Here is a 17,471-nt window from a genome sequence, read left to right on the forward strand (position 1 = left end):
ATATAACAAATGATTAATACCATTTTTATTAGAAAGAAAGAATAGTTCAAAAAATAGAGTAAGGAAAATCAAGTTTTAAGTACTACCATAATATAAACCGACCCTGTGACACTGGATAAATCACTTCACTTTTCAGGTGCCTAGGCAACACTTTTTAAATTGAGGATTATTCCTCAGTCTTCACTGGTATAAATTTCCTGACTGGGGATTGCTTTATAGAGAAGAAATTAGAAATTCTGACTAAAAATAAACAAACAAACAAACAAAAACACCTGTAAATCATACCACTGAAGTTCTCCCTGGTATAATTTGTCTTGTTTTTTTCTCTTTTATTAATCACATGTCACTTGAATGTAAAAGATGACTGAGAGAGAAATTGTAAATAAGACCAGTTTTCCCCATCACTTCAAGTAATAAGACCTGCCGAAATGATGTAAAAAAGCACTGCAAGGTTAAAAAGAAAGAAAAGGAACGCTCATAAGACAATCTACACAGACAACCAGGAGAAAAACCCAGGTCAATGAGTAGATAAGGAGAAGTATGCATTACAATGGAAAATACCCTAAAGTAAATTTTTTTTGTCCTTTGTCCTTTGGGTTTTTTCCCAATTAATATTTTATTTTATTTTTCCAATGCATGAGATGGAAGTTTTCACCATTCTTCCACATGTATATGTATATTTATAAGTTATAAAATTCCCTCTCTTCCCACCCCTCTCCCCTTAGCAGTGAACAGTCTGGTGAGCATTGTACATACATTTGTGTTTAACACATTTACAGATTAATCATTTTCTGTATGAGGAATTAGGTCTACAGGAAAAGAAAGAAGATAATGAGATAGGAAAAACATAAGAGAAATTTTAAGAACATGAATGAAGTGTTCATTCAGATTCTGTAGGTTTTTGTTTTGTTTTATTTATCTTCCTTTGGATGTAAATAGCATTATCTATAACAGGTCTCCCAGGATTGTCTTAGCTCTCTGAACTGCTGAGACAAACTGCATCCATCAAAGTTTATCAATTGACAATATTATTGTTAATGTGTACAATGTTCTTTTGGTTCTGTTCCCTTCACTCAGCATCATATCCTCTAATTCATTCCATGCTACTCTAGAGTTTGTGGTCTCTTGTAGAAAAATAATATGCCATAACATTCATATACAATAATTTGTTCATCTATTCCCCAATAGATGGGTATCTGCTCAATTTCCATATTTGCTAGGATTGCTAGGAACTTTTTGGAACATATGGGATTTTTCCTATTTTTATCATTTCTTCTAGATATATGCCTAATATTGGTATTGCTGAGTCAAAGGGTATGAACAATTTATTGCTCTTTGGGCATAGTTCCATATTGCTCTACAGAAAGGTTGGATCCATTCTCAACTCTACCAGTTATGCCTTAATGTCCCAATCCTCCCACAACCTCTCCAATATTAATCATCTTTCCTTTTTCTCATCTGGGCAAATCTAAAAGGTTGAAGTGGTATCTCATAGTTGTTTTAATTTGTATTTCTCTAATCAGTAATGATTTGTAGCATTTTTTCATATAATTATATATAGCTTTAATTTCTTCATTTGAAAACTGTTTGTTCCTATCCTATAACCATTTATAATTAAAGAATGACTTGTAACTTTATAAATTTGATGCAATTTTCTATATATTTTAGAGAGACTTGATCAGAACCTTTATCTGTGATAACTATTTACCAGCTTTCTATTTCCTTCTAACCTTGGCAGCATTGGTTTTATTAGTGCAAAACATTTGTAATTTAATATAGTCAAAATCATCCATTTTGCAATTTATTATGTCCTCTATTTCTTGTTTGATCATAAATTTTGCCTTTTCCATAGATCTGACAGAGTATTTCTTTATCTATTAATTTAACTATGGTATCTCCCTTTATGTCTAAATCCTGTACTCATTTTGACCTTATTTTAGTATAGGTTGTGAAGTGTAGGTCTAGGCCTAGTTATTGCCAAACTATTTTCCAGTTTCTCAACAATTTTGGTCAAAAAGTAAATTCATATTCTGGAAAATAATATCTTTAGATTTTGTCAAACAGTAGATTGCTATAGTCATTTACTACTATTTCTTTTGAACCTTTCCTAATCCACTGGTCTATTACTCTATTTCCTAACCAGTACCAGTCAGTTTTTATGACTGCCACATTATAGCTTTCTTTTAGATCTAGAAGGACAAGGTCTCTTTCCTTTACATTTTTTTCATCAGTTCCTTGAAATTCTTGATTTGTTGTTACTCCAGATGAATTTTTTTTCTACTTTTTCTAGCTCAGTAAAATAGTTGTTTAGTAGTTTGAATAGTATGACACTGAATAAGTAATTTAATTTGAATAGAACTGTGTCATTTTTGAATAGAACTTAATCTGAGTAGAATTGAAAATTTTCTACTGTGGGCTTATTTGGGTGTGACTTTATTTGGGTGAAAAGTATAAATGTGTTCATACAGTTTCTGGCTTTATCTTGGGAGGTAGATTTGGGAGGTATTTAATGTTGTCTGTTGTTACTTTAAATGAAATTTCTCCTTCTATCTCTCTTGCCCTTGGACTTTGTTGTTCATTTATAGAAAGGCTGATATTTTATGTGGGTTTATTTTATATCCTGCTGCTTTGCTGAATTTGTTAACTGTTTCAAGTAGTTTTTGAGATGATTTTCTGGGGTTCTTTAAGTATATCATCTTCAAAGAGTGAATGTTTTGCTCCCTCAATGCCAATTCTAATTCCTTCAATTTTTTTCTTCTCATTGCTAAAATTAATATTTCTAATAAATACTATACTGAATAGTAATAATAATGATGATGGGCATCCTTGTTTTATCCCTGATCTTATTGGAAAAGCTCTGAGTCTATCCCCATGACATATAATATTTGTTGATAGTTTTAGATAGATTTTATTATTTTAAGGAAAACTCCATTTATTCCTATACTCTCCAGTGTTTTTAATAGGAATGAATGTTGTATTTTGACAAAGACCTTTTCAGTATCTATTCAGATAATCATATGATTTCTCTTGTTTTTTTATTGATATGTTAAATTATGTTGAAAGTTTTCCTAATAATGAACTATCCCTGTCTACCTGGTATAAATTCTATCTGATAATGGTGTATGGTGTATTATTCTAATAATAGCTTGCTGTAATCTTTTTTTTTTTTTACAATCCGATAATCAGAGGTTTATCTATTTTATTGGTTTTGTTATAAAACCAACCCTTAGTTTTATTTATTAGGTCAATGGTTTTCTTGCTTTCAATTTTACTAATCTTTCTCTGTTGATTTTCAGAATTTCTAATTTGGTATTTAATTGAGCATCTTTAATTTCTTTAATTTCTTCTATTTCTTGTTTTTTTTTAGTTGCATACCTAATTCATTGATCTTTTCTTCCTCTATTTTATTAATAGAAATATCTAGAGATATAATATTTCCCCTAAAGTTGTTTTGATTGATCCCATAAATTTTGGTATAATGCCTCATTGTTATTATTTTCTTGGATGAAATCAGTGATTATGTCTATAATTTTTGCTTGATCCATTTATTCTTTAAAATTGTTTTTTATTTTTCTAATTAAGCTTTGGTTTATCTTTCCAAGGCCTTTAATAATGTAGTTTTTAGTGCATCATGTTTTGTGAAGTATGCATTTAGTATTTTTGCTTTTCTACAATTGATTGTAAGATTTTATATCCTAGTTCTTTGTAAATTTTGTTAGATGCCATGTACTGCAGGGGAAAAAGGTATGTTCTTTTATATTCCCTTTCAATTTTCTCCAGAGGGCTATCATCTATAAGTTTTATAAGATTTTTTTTTTCATTTTCTTAGCTCCCTTCTTATTTATTTTGTGGTTAGATTCATCTAGTTTTGAGAGGGGCAAGTTGAGGTCTGCATTATTAAAAGTTTTGGTGTCTAGGTCTCGTAATTCATTCTGCTTCTCCTCTAAGAATTTGGATGCTATACCATTAGGTACATATATGTTTAATAATGATATAATTTCATTGCCTATGGCTCCTTTTAAGAAGATGTGGCTTCCTTCCTTATGCTTTTAAATGAGAACTATTTTTGCTTTGGATTTGTCTGAAATTAGGATTCCTACCCTTATTTTTTTTTTATTTCTGCTGAAGCACAACATATTTTGCTTCAGCTGTTTACCTTTACACTATATGTATCTCTCTGCTTCAAATGTGTTTCTAGTAAACAGCCAATTCTAGGATTCTGATTTTTAATCCATTCTGCTATCTGCTTCTGTTTAATGGGAAAATTCATTCCATCCATATTTCCAGTTAACATTACTAATTCTTTATTTCCTTCCATGCTATCTTTCCCATTTGCACTTTTCTCTTTCCTTTCCTCATTCCTTCTCACCAATGTTTTGCTCCCTTTCCCTTTTAACTTTTCTTTAAATTTTTAACTTTCAGTTTACTTTCACTCATACCTTCACTTTCCCTTTTATCAGTCCCTTCTTCCCTGTAGGGTCAGATAGACTTTTAAATCCAATTGTATATTATTACTTCTCTGAGCCAAATCTATTGAATAGGATTTACTCAGTGTTCATACCCTTCTTTCTTCCATTTTACTATAATAGGTCTTTGTGCCTCTACACCTGGTGTTATTTATACACTAATGTCTAGCCTCCTTCATTTTATGTTTCCAATGTTTTAACCCTTTCTTATACTTGCATTCCTTTGATCAAATTATACTCCTTTTATCTGACCTGATAGAAGTACTAACAATCAAAGTGCAATCAATCAAAAGTTGATTGAGTGACTGATAAACAGCATTGCCTCATCATCACTAAATAACTATCTTCTGTCTCATTAGAAATACACTTTCTGGGCACCTAGGTGATACAGTGGATAGAGCACCAGCCCTGGAGTCAGGAGTACCTGAGTTCAAATCTTGCCTCAAACACTTAATAATTACCTAGCTGTGTGGTCTTGGGCAAGCCACTTAACCCCACTGCCTTGCAAAAATCTGAAAAAATATATACTTTTCAAGAGTCATGAATCACATCAAATTATAATTACTTTATCCCTTACCCCCTTTTCAAGTATTCTCCATGAACACACAATCCTCATGAACCAAAGCAGAATGCAAAGTCAAATAATTTCTTGAACTATTTTTAACACCCCCCCAAGCATACTCTCTCTGCTTGTAGCCAAACTGTCAAGCTAAATAGAATCATTTTATGATGTTTTCCAGTCCCTATAAATATACTCTCTCCCTCCATCTCTATAGTACTCAAACCAAACTCTCCCACACTTTCAGCCTTTAGTTCCCAATCATGACACTTAAACCCTTATTAACCAGTATGGATTAAGATAAAATAATTTCTTAAGCTCTATGTCTAATCCTTCTAAATAAATTCCCACCCTCTGTCCCTAGGGTACTATAAACCCCCAAATTTAGTAAAGTCATTTAATAAAGTAATCTAGTAAAGTAATTTCTTATTTAATCAAGTATAGAGCCTCTAGGTACTCTAAGTACTGGAATACAATGAAGGTCTCTCAAGAACTTTACAAATGATTGTGAGATATGAGAGTCCTAGGATGCACTTATCTGAGAAAGTACTGAGCTCTATAAGCAAGACAGAATTAAAGTAGGTCAAAGGAAATGTGAGACACATAAGTTTAGAGTAAATACCCCAGGTGTTTACCTGAACTATTTTATGCTCAACCTGTGGTAGAGCATTTTGAGTTTGTACTGGGCTGATCAATCAATCACAATCAGATGTATTGTAATTTTCTCAATCATAGTGATGTCATTTTGGTCTTCTAAGGAAGGACAAGTACAATCACTTCAGCTAAATTCCATCCTTTAACAATCTTAAGAGAAATATAATTCTCAAGAGTTACGAGTGCTTTCTTGTGTTATAGAGTTGTATATAATTTAATGTTCTTGACTAACATTTTTTTAATCCCATTCTGTTTACCTTTTTATGTATCCCTTGAGGCTTGTATTTGAAGACTGAAGGCTCTTAAGTTCTGATCTTTTTATCAGGAAATTTTGTAAGTTCACTATTTCATTGAACATCCATCTTTTCTCCTGACAGAATATGCTGTGTTTTGCAAGATTGTAAATTCTTGGTTGAAATCCAAGGTCCTTTGCCCTCTGAAATCATATTCCAGGCCCTCTGCTACTTCAGTGTTGAAGCTGATAAGTCCTCTGTAATTCTGATTATGTTTCTTTTGTATTTAAATTGCTGCTTCTTGACTGCTTGTGGTTCTTTCTCCTTTATTTGAGAAATTTGAAATTTGGCTATAATAGCCCTTGGAGATTTATTCTGGGGTCTCTTTCTGAAGGAGTTCTATATATTCTTTCAATAGCTATTTTGTCTTCTTGATCTAGTCACAGTTTTCCTTGATAATTTCCTCAGAGATATTCTCCAGACTCTTTTTGATCTAGGCTTTCTAGTATACCAACGATTTATAAATATCTCTCCTGGACCATTTTTTCCAGGTTGTTGTTTTCTTCTCAAAGATACTTTATGTTTTCTTCAATGTTTTCAAGCTTTTGGCTTTGTTTAATGGAATCATGGTATCTCAGATTCATTGGTTTCTATTTGTCCAATTCATATTTTTAGGATTTTATTTTCTTCACTTACCTTTTTTTTTGTTTCTTTTTCCAGTCAGTTAATTTTACTTTTTTGCTGCATTGCATTCCCTTTCCAGTTGCTCACTTTGAGTTTCAAGTGAATTGCTTTCTTTTTCCAGGTAATCAATTTTGTTTTTTGAAGAATTGCATTCTTTTTCCAGTTGGCTATTTTTATTTTTAAAGGAGTTGATTTCTTTGGTCAATTTTTCATAATTTTCCTGCATGGCTCTCACTTCTTTTTTTTCTATTTTTCTTCTTCATCTCTTGTTTAGTTTTTAAATTCTTTTTTAAAGATCTCTTAGATTTTGAAATTTGAATTTTTGGATTTTTGAATTGCTAGACTCCTTTGAGACTTCCCATATAGGTAATTTTCCCCTGCTTCCTTCTTCTGAAGTAACATTTTTGTCATCTCTATCTGCATAATAGTTTCCATGGTTAGCACTCTTTTAGGTTTTTTGCTCATTTTAATTATTTGACCTTTGCTCCTGGGGTACAGGGCATGTTGAGACAAGCTTTTTGTGCTGGAGTTAGAGTCTAATCCCCAGCTTAAATGTTGGCCAAGATATTACCTTTGCAGCTCAGGTGTTGTATTTCCTCCTTTATTTCCAGGGTCTGCAGTGGTTTGTTTCCAATCCTGTCCTATCTTTTGCCCCCATGTTCCCAGGATTCAGACTTGATTTGGGGTTGTGACCCTTTCTACTGATTTGCTATCTAGCTGTCAGGTCCTGTGCTGTTATCTAACTGCCAGGACCTAGAATGCAAAATGGCTTAAAGCCTTGAGCTGACTTTCCAACTCTCCTGCTTAGATCTACTTTACTTCCCCATTTCCTTCCATTACCTTCATTTAAGATCCTCCACAACGTCCATAGTTGAAAATTTTTTTGATCCTTTTTTAGCGAGATCTGTAGATTTACTGTCTTTGTAGAGATATAATTTAACATTGTGTAGGGAAAAGTTTGGGAGCATGCTAGCTTCATACTGCAATCTTGGTTCTGCCCCAGAAATCTTAATTTCAGTTATAAAGTAAAATTACCTACTTCTTCCATTACTGTGGGCAAGTCAATCATTTCTCTGGAACTCCCTTTCTGAATAAGGTTGGATTAGGTGACATCTAAGGTCCCTACCAGTTCTCATTTTATGAGATAAATACTAGAAGGCACCATATGAATAGAAAAATTGTGCAATAACTATAACTAGAAACTAAAAAGAATTGCATCATAGTGAAGACTCCAGAAGATCCTTTAAAGCCCAGTGAAAAAATATAGAGGAAAGATGAGTAAAATGAGATGCTATATTAAAATATTTGAAAGAATGTCAATAATTTAGAAGATGAAACAAAAAAAAAACCAAGAAAGTAGTAGAGGCTATAGAAAAAATAAGAGTGAAATATAACTTAAAATTAAAGTGGTACAAGAATTATTGTAACAAATTCAAAATAAAGGAAAACTAAAAACTGTATTTTCTCTAATATAAAAAGAAATTAAAAATAGTTTTCAGAACTCTATTATAAATAATAGAATTTCACATTTTCACATACAATCTTCTTTTTTATACTTTATATATTGACTGTATGCAGAGTTTTTATTGTGATATTAAGCTAATAACCAAAAATAAAATTATTTTAAAGAGAGATAATTTAAGAAACATTCACTTTCCATCAAAAAATGACAATGAAATAAAACACTAAAAATTATAATTTGGGAAATCATAAATGTTTTTAAAGACTTAAAAAACTGAAAGTATAAAAAAAAGCTGTCATAATTTACAGTGTAATTCCAAAGAAGAATCTGAGGTTTAACCAACACAAAAATGTTATTTGCAAAACACTTTAATACAGGAGTTAAAGAGAAATTACTACAAAAATTCAAAAGGCATATCATATAGTAAGAAGCCAGTAAAAATTATTCAGGATTACTCAACTGGCAAGAAATGAACATTTCTGAAAGAAAATTCTCTCTCTCTCTCTCTTCTCTCTCTCTCTCTCTCTCTCTCTCTCTCTCTCTCTCTCTCTCTCTCTCTCTCTCTCTCTCTCTCCCCCCAATATATGCATGTAGATTTACTTGTGTGTGTGTGAGAGTGTGTTTGTGTGTGTGAGTGTGTGTGTGTGTGTGTGTGTGTGTGTGTGTGTGTGTGTGTATGGAAATGCTCTAAAAACAAGGAAGACTTGTCCTGAAAAACTGGATCAGAAACTAATGGAAAGGAAAAAAGCATTTTTAACAGAGCTGATGACTTCTATACATTTCTATAGAGGAAACAAGTGTGGCAGAGTCCTTGAAATAATAGTGAAGTAGATATAATAAACATAAAAAAAGGTAAATTCAATTTATTAACTCAATGATTAGATATCTTATTTTATTTTATGCTTAACTATTTTTAACAATTACATGTAAAACCTTTTTAACATTCAATTAAAAAAACTTTGTTTCAATTTGGAGATACCACTTTTTTCTTCCCTATCTTGATATCAAAATGATATCAATTATTCATGCAGAGTTATTGAAAACATATTTCCATATTAGCAATGCTGTAAAAAAACACAGATTAAAATACCCCAGAAGAATAAAACAAAGTAAAAAAACCCCAAAAGCTATGTTCCAATTTACACTCAAATTCATCAAATTTCTCTTTGGATGTGGATAGCATTTTTAATTGTGGGTCTTTTGGAATTATCTTGGGACATTGCTTTAATTAGGGTAGCTAAGTTTTTCACAATTGATTACTATTATAATATTGTGAACAATATGCTTCTAGTGGTGGTTACTTCATTTTGTGTCAGTTCATATACATCTTCCCAAGTTTTTTTTTTTTCTGAAACCAAAATGTGAGTAACCTCTTATAGCACAAAACTTGTTCAACTGTTCACCATTCAATGGGCATGCCTTCAATTGTTAATTCTCTGCCACTACAAAAAGAATTGCTGCTACAATTTTTTTTTGATAAAAATAGTTCCATTCCCTTCTTCCTTAATTTCTTTAAGATTCACACCTAGTGGTAGTATTGTTGGGTCAAAGAACATGCATAATTTTGTAGCCATTTAGGCATAGTTCCTAATTGTTTCCCAGAACGGATGAACCACTTCACAATTCCGTTTACAAGGCATCAGATTCCCATTTCCAACCCCCATATCCTCCCCATCATTTGTCTTTTTCCTTTCAAGTTAGACAATCTGATAAGTATGAAATGGTGCCTGAGAGTTGTTTCAATTGGCACTTCTCTAATCAATAGTGATTTAGAGCATTTTATGGAGTATTAATAATTTTGACTACTTGAAAACTGCCAGTTTGACCATTTACCAACTGAAGAATGTTTTTTAACTTTATTTTTTACATTTATTTTTAATATTTATTTCAATTTTCCACATATTTGAAAAATGAACTTTATTATAGAAATTTGCTGTTTTTCTGTTTTCTGTTTTCCTTCTAATTTTGCTACATTTGTTTGTATATACAAAACTTTTTTAATTTCATGTAATAAAATTATCTATTTTCTTCTTTTTATTGTAATTTATTTTATTTTAAATGTATGGAATAAAACAAGCATTTCCATAATATAGTACAATAAAAATATGATTGCACATGATACTGTAAACCCTCTATGTACAATTTTCTATTATTTTCTAAAAAAGAACAATATTATGATTTAAATTTCTATTTTTTTCCTTTGCTCTCCCTGTCTTAGAGATGGCTACCATTAGACACATAAACATATACACACACACGTACACATATATGTACATTATATACATACACACACACACATATACACACACACACACACACACACACATTAATATATATATTTATCTACAAGCACACACAGCTAGGTAATTATTAAGTATCTGAGGCCGGATTTGAACGCAGGTACTCCTGATTCCAGGGCCAGTGCTCTATCAACTGTGCCACCTAGCCACCCCTTTAATAACTTTTTCAACATAATTCCCAAATGCTTTCCAGAAGGGGTGCATAAGTTTGCAATTATTGCAACTATGAACCAGTGTTCCAATTTTTTTTACATCCTTTTCAAAATTTGTCACTTTTCCTTGCAATCATTTTAGTCAACCTGATACATATAAAATGATATCTCAAGGTTGTTTTAATTTGCAATGATCTAATCTGTAATGATTTAGAGCATTTCATGACTATAAATTGTTTAGATTTCTTCATTGGAAAACTGCCTGTTCTTATATTTTGACAGTTTATTTATTAATTGAGGAATGATTCATATTGTTTCTTTTGAAATCCTTACCTTTATTCTGCCACAAATTTTTGTAATTTTGTAATTTTTTGTTCATTCTCTAAAATAATTATTTGGAAGTTTGATTGGTATTCAATATAGTACTAAATAAATCAACTCATGTAGAATTGTCCCATGAGTAATCAATATTTTTCCAATTGTTTATATGTCTTTACTGAAAAATATTTTGAAATTATGTTCATAATAGCCCCTGGATTTGTTTTGGTAGGTAAACAGTCACATATTTTATGCTGTCTATATCTTCTTACTGAGTTGCATAATAGTATGTAGAAATATTGAAAATTTATTTGGATTTGCTTTATATTCTGCAACTTTGCTAAAGTTGTTAATAGTTTTAACTATTTTAGGTGATTGCCTAAATATATCATAGTATCATATGCAAAGAGCAATAGTTTTATTTTCTCATTGTCTATGTTTATTCCTCTGATTTCTTTTTCTTATCTATTGCCATAGCTAGTATTTCTAATACAATATTGAATAATAGCAATGATAAACCAGCCTTGTTTAATCTCTGATTTTCTCAGGAAGATTTCAATCTCATCCCCTATTACAGATAATGTTCTTGATTTTAGGTAAATACTGCTAACCATTTTAAGAAAAAACTCAATTGTATGCCAGTTGATTGGGAAATGACTAAACAAGTTATGGTATATGACTATAATGGAATATCATCATTCTAAACAAGCAATGTGCAAGCAGATTTCAGAAAAAACCTGAAAATACTTACATAAACTGATGTTGAGTTTGGTGAGCAGAACCAGAAGAACATCATACACCTAAACCACAACATTGTGTGATGATCAATTATGATAGACTTAGTTTTTCTCAGCAATACAGTGACCAAAGAGAAGTCTTAAAGACCTGCAATGAAAATGCCATCAGCATCCAGAAAATGAGCTAAGGAATCTAAATGCACATTAAACCTTTTTGAATTCATTTTTTTTTTGCTTTTTATTTCTTGTAGTTTTCCCTATTTATTTTGATTCTTCTCTCACAGTATGATTGATAGGGAAATATGTGTAGTACAATTATACATGTATAACTTATATCAGATTACTTGCTGTCCTAGGGTGGGAGAGGGAATTGAAAGGTGGGAGGGTTGAAAACTGAACAAAAATGAATCTTGAAAATTACTTTTATATATAATTAGTAAAATAAATAATAAAAATGTGAATGAAGAACTCTCTAAGTGAAATACCACTAAGAGTCCTAGAGAACACATAATGAAATGCATGAGGGCAGGGTGTGGTATATATTGTCAGACAAGATACCCTAGCTATCTTGGGAATCACTTTCTTACTGGTTTTCTTTCATCACATGAGAAGGTTCTATTTTTGTTATTATTGTTGTTCAGAGGCTAGAAAGAGATAATGAAATTTCCAGATATTTTAATTATCAATAAAAGTGAGTCCTCAGACTAAAAGAAAAATTGGCTCCATTAATTGCTAGGCTTGTTCATATTTTAATAGGTATGGGGGTTATATTTTGTTAACAGTTTTTTCTCTATTCAGATATATGATTTTTGAAATGGCCAGTTTTACTAATAATTTCCCTAATATTGGACCAGTACTCCATTCCTGTTATAAATCCTTTGATGTCTGTGATATATTGCTGTAATCTCCTTCTGTTATTTATTTAAAATTTTTGCATCAATATTCATTAAGGAAATTGATCTTTTATTTTTGCTTTCTTTGATTTTTTGCATCATCTATTTTTCCAAATAGTTTATATAGTAATGGGATTAATTGTTCCTTAAATGTTTGGTAGAATTTACTTTTAAATCCATCTGGTCCTGAGAAAGTAAAGCTGGTGAATTAGAACATCATGACTTTCACTCAAATCTCAATTCATGTGCCTATCATGGCATCATTTCCTTGATATCCTGGTCTTTGAAAAAAACCAAGGACAACCATAATTTTTGATACTAGCAACTTGGTTTCCTTCTTTCCATTTTTAAAAAAAAAGTTAATCAATGGCTTATTTATTTTATTGGATTTTTTAAAAAATTAACTATTTACTGGTTTTTATGAGTTCATGTTTTAAACTTTGTTTCATTAATCTCTCCTTTTATTTTCAGGATTTCTATTTTGGCATTTAAGTAAATATATATATCATTTGCTCTTTTTTCAAAGATTTTTTAAAATTGAATATCAACTCATTGAGCTACTTTGTATTCTTTTTGTTGATTTATGCCTTTAGAGATGTGATTTCCCTCTGAGTACTACTTTGTCTGCATCTCACAAATTTCTATATGGTGTCTTATTATTGTAATTCTTTTTAATGAAATTGCTATTTCTATGATATATTCTTTGACCCACTCATTCTTTAAGATTATATTATTTAGTTTCCAATGTTTTACTCTATGTTTCTTTGATTATTAAATGTAATTTTATTGCATTGTAGTCTGAAAAGGTCATTTTTAATATTTTTATTTTCTTGCATTTGGTTGTGATGTTTTATGGTCAATTTTTGTGAAAGTGTCATGTTTCATTGAGAAAAAAATATGACTTTCAAATTCAGTTTTCTGCAGGGGGCTTTAATATCTAACTTTTCTAAGAGTCTATTCTTCTCCCAAACTTCCTTCTTATTTATTTTTTGGATAGATTTATCTAGTTTTGAGAGGGGAAAGTTGAGATCATCAACTATGGTGCAGTATTACTATTTCCTTCTATAATTCATTTAACTTTTCCTTTAATAATGTGGATCTTATGCCATTTTGTATTAATATTAGTCTATTTTTCTAGATTCCTTTTAGCAAAATGTTGTTTCCCATCTTATCCCTTTTAACTAGGTCTATTTTTGCTTTTGCTTTGTTTGGGATCATGATTTCTACTCCTGCCTTTTTTAATTCAGCTGAAGCATAATGAATTCTCTTCCAGCTCTTTAATTTCTGAATTAATTTCTGTGTCTCTCTGTTCCAAGTGTGTTTCTTACAAGCAGCATATTATTTTATTCTGACTTTTAATCCATTCAGGTGTCTGCTTTCATTTTAGGAGTGAGCTTATTTCATTTACATTCACATTTATGATAACTAGTTGTGCATTTTCCTCCTTCCTATATTCTTAAATTTATCCTTCTTTCTCTTTTTGTTCTGTCCCTCCTTTAAAGTCTATTCTGCTTCTGACCATTGTCCTTCTTTTCTGCCTTTGTATCTTGTCACTACTCCCCAAATTGGTTTTTCACCTACAGAGCTCCAGAATATCCTCCTTACTCCACCCCCCCCCAACTCTCAATGTCACAGATCTCTCCTATTTTCCTAGGTGATCTTGGGCTGGAAGAATGCCTCACCTTCACATTCTCACACTGAACACTGGGTATCTCATACTCAATATTTTGTTGGTCCTGTCATCCCAGAATTTAATTTGAGGCATTATTTTCACATTATTGGGAGGGTAATGTTGGGAGGTTTCAGTGGAGTGCTTCTTCTACTCTGCTATTAATTCAGCCCCCAGGTATTCTTTTCTTTATATTCTGAAAAGGGTAGAGAATATTGTTATCCCTTGAGAGGTGTAGTTAGATTGAGGTGTACTTTGCTTTTTAGAGCAACCAGGAAGTATAAACAGACTAGGAGGTCTATATATTTAAAAGAAAAAAGAAAGCCAGGAGAGGGTAGGAAGAGGAGAGGATTTAGTATCTATTAAAATCAGGTACAGCAGGTGAATATAATTTAATCATAGCTGAAGCAGATGTGAAGATTTTGTGACTTGTACTCTTGTGTAGGCTGAGTAAACAAAGGGGGGAAAATATCTAATTATAGAGGCAGTGAGTCAGGGATTGGGCTGGGATAGTGATGTGGAGGAGATAGATGGGTATCTTAAAAGGAACTAAGAAACCAAACGACATTTTATTAACTCACAAATAAGCAGAAAATTAAAAGCAATTGATTGGGTGATAGATATGGTTAAGTGAACCACAGGGAAGGAGAGGAGTTGGTTATGAAGTGAGAATGAAAGAAGAACCTAGAAGTGCCAATGGTAAGTGATCCAACTTCCTACCCTCTTTATGGTATGTAAGGTGAATGACTACAAGTTTGCTTGGAACTAAAAAGGGAGACCATACTGATTATATTATCATCAGGGAGTCAGGACTTAGTGAAAGTCAAAGATGGAAAAAAAGTGGGAAAGGAAATGATTCATGATTTAAGTGAATTTGATGCCTATGCTGCAGGCATTTCAGAGAACAAACTGCAAAGGGGAAAAATAGCTTTATCTAGAACACATAGCTAAAATGTTCTGAGATTGGATTTGAACCCAGCTCTTCCTGACTGCAGGCTCAGTACTCTATCATAGACCTATCTGAACTCAAAAGCAGGAAGGAGTTAGGGAATTTGTTTCAAACAGACTCCTGTGTCAAAGCAAAATCAATGATTTTTTTTTCTCTAAAATGAGGGAAAGGAAAAAGCAGCCTTGTAAGTAAAAGTTAGAAAAAGCTCCATCATGTCCTACCATACTGGAAAAGTAGGAAGACTATATGTCTTCCATTTCTCTAGTTTTAGCTTAGCAAAATTCAGTCTCATAACCACTAAATTAACAATGGGGATGTTTTCATCTAGAGCAATTCATGAAGACAGCTATTAAGGTCAAGATAGTTGCAATCTGAATGAGGAGCACAGGTAACCTTATGAATGAAGCCCTAAATCCATGAAGAATTGAGGTATAAAGTATATAACAATTCTATTAATCTAACCATTGTACACATTGAAGCTTTAATTCAAGGCAGAAGTAAATTCTTCATCTGATATTAGAGCATTTGACATTGGAGAGAATTTGAAAAATTCCCAATATAAAATGGTAAGAGTTTCTGTTACCCATTATTATGTGACTTCTCAGATAATATTACTATAAAAATGATAAACATTTTAGCTTCATATTTCTATTGACTTTATTTAGTTTGCTTTCTTTAACCTACCAATTTAATGCGAGTTGTTTTCCTAAAAATGTTTCTATGAGCATAGTTGGCTTTTGTCCTTTGCTATTGAAGGAGACCAAACGACATCACTATGCTAGAGACAAATTATATGGTGTCCAACTGTGGCTGGATCAGACCATACTAGCTTGAAATGCTCTGCCACAGGTTGGGCACAAATAGTCCATGTGAACACCTGGGGCGGGTACTCTAAACTTATGGATGTCATGTATCCTTTGAACTGCTTCAATTCTGCCTTGCTCATAGAGTGCAGCACCTCACTGATGAGGGCACGTCATGCTAGGCAGTGTCTCCCATGCAGCATAATGAATTCTAAAGTTCTTCTTTTTTAGGTTTTTGCAAGGCAAATGGGGTTAAATGGCTTGCCCAAGGCTGCACAGCTAGTTAATTATTAAGTCTGGATTTGAACCCAGGTACTCCTGACTCCAGGGCCAGTGCTTTATCCACTATGCCACCTAGCCAGCCCCAATTCTAAAGTTCTTAAAAAGAGAAATTCAGGGTGTCCTGGTATGGCTTCTTCTGACCCCCCTGTGAGCACTTGCCCTATGTGAGCTCTCCATAAAATAGTCTTTTTGACATGTGAAAATTTGGCATTCTAACAACATGCCCAGTGTATCATAGTTGTGCTCTCTGTAGTAATGTTAGAATGCTAGGAAGCTTAGCTCCTGCTAGGTGATCTACAGAATCTTCCTAAGACAATTTAAATGGAAGCAATTCAGTTTCCTGGCATGGCACTGATAGACTGTCCAGGTTTCACAGCAAGAAGGCAGCATTTAATTCCATCAAAAGTACAAGCAAAGCTTAGAGATGCAAGAATCAGAGCAATATACACATCAATAACAACATTGTGAGATGAAGAACTTTGATGGAAGCAGCTCTTCTCAGCAGTCCAGAGAACTAGGACAATTGTATAGACTATGGACTATGGACTATGTTATCCCTATCCAGAAGAAGAAAAGCAAAGTAAAACAAAACACACACACACACACACACACACACACACACACACACACACACTCACACACACACATACACACAAAACCCTTCAGAAGCTGATGAACACTTTATAAAATTATCTTTTATGTATCTCTTTTCCTTAATTATAATTCCTCATACTGAAAATTACTAATATGTAAACATGTTTATCAAAATGTGTATGTACTATTCACTGCTGTGGGGGAAGGTTTGAAGGGAGTGCGGAAGAAAATTTTATAACTTAAAAATATACATGCACATATGGATGAAAATTTTAAAAGAGGGAAAAAAAGAGATGCAAGACCCTATTAGTATAAATATGTTTTTAAAGGGTGAACCCTTTAAAATGGGATATAGTGGGATATAGTGAAAAGAGATCTGGTAGATCTCTTTGCTGCTAAGATGTTTGTAAACTTAGAGAAGACATTTAAACTTTGTGGATTCTTAGTTTCTTTATTTTTTTATGTAGAAAATGTTGACACTGAGTTTTAAGATCTCTTCCAGGTCTAGAAGTATATTATATATAAAGAAGAATTCTAGTTTTCAATATCTGATATTTAATCAAATTTTTATGCAGTATCCCCAAAGAGCCTTTTGGTGAGTCTGGTAGCTATTCTCCATTTGAAAATGCCATTGATGTTTGCTTAGTTTTTTTAGTACAGCAACAAATTATGGGGTCAGATAGCTATTTGCTGCCATTCTCAGCTAAAGCCCTATA

The 17,471-nt window shown here is 32.2% G+C and overlaps 1 long non-coding RNA gene across 1 annotated transcript in view; it reads right to left on the reverse strand.

Moving 5' to 3' along the window:
* Window positions 1-17,471, reverse strand: part of LOC141489878 (uncharacterized) — a 50,832-nt gene that overhangs the window by 13,401 nt on the left and 19,960 nt on the right. The window contains exon 2 of the long non-coding RNA XR_012469017.1: window positions 11,580-11,713. This is a non-coding gene — a long non-coding RNA (uncharacterized LOC141489878). The remainder of the gene's footprint in view (window positions 1-11,579; window positions 11,714-17,471) is intronic.

The sequence above is a fragment of the Macrotis lagotis genome, chromosome 5, assembly GCF_037893015.1.
Source record: "Macrotis lagotis isolate mMagLag1 chromosome 5, bilby.v1.9.chrom.fasta, whole genome shotgun sequence".
Lineage (NCBI taxonomy): Eukaryota > Metazoa > Chordata > Mammalia > Peramelemorphia > Peramelidae > Macrotis > Macrotis lagotis.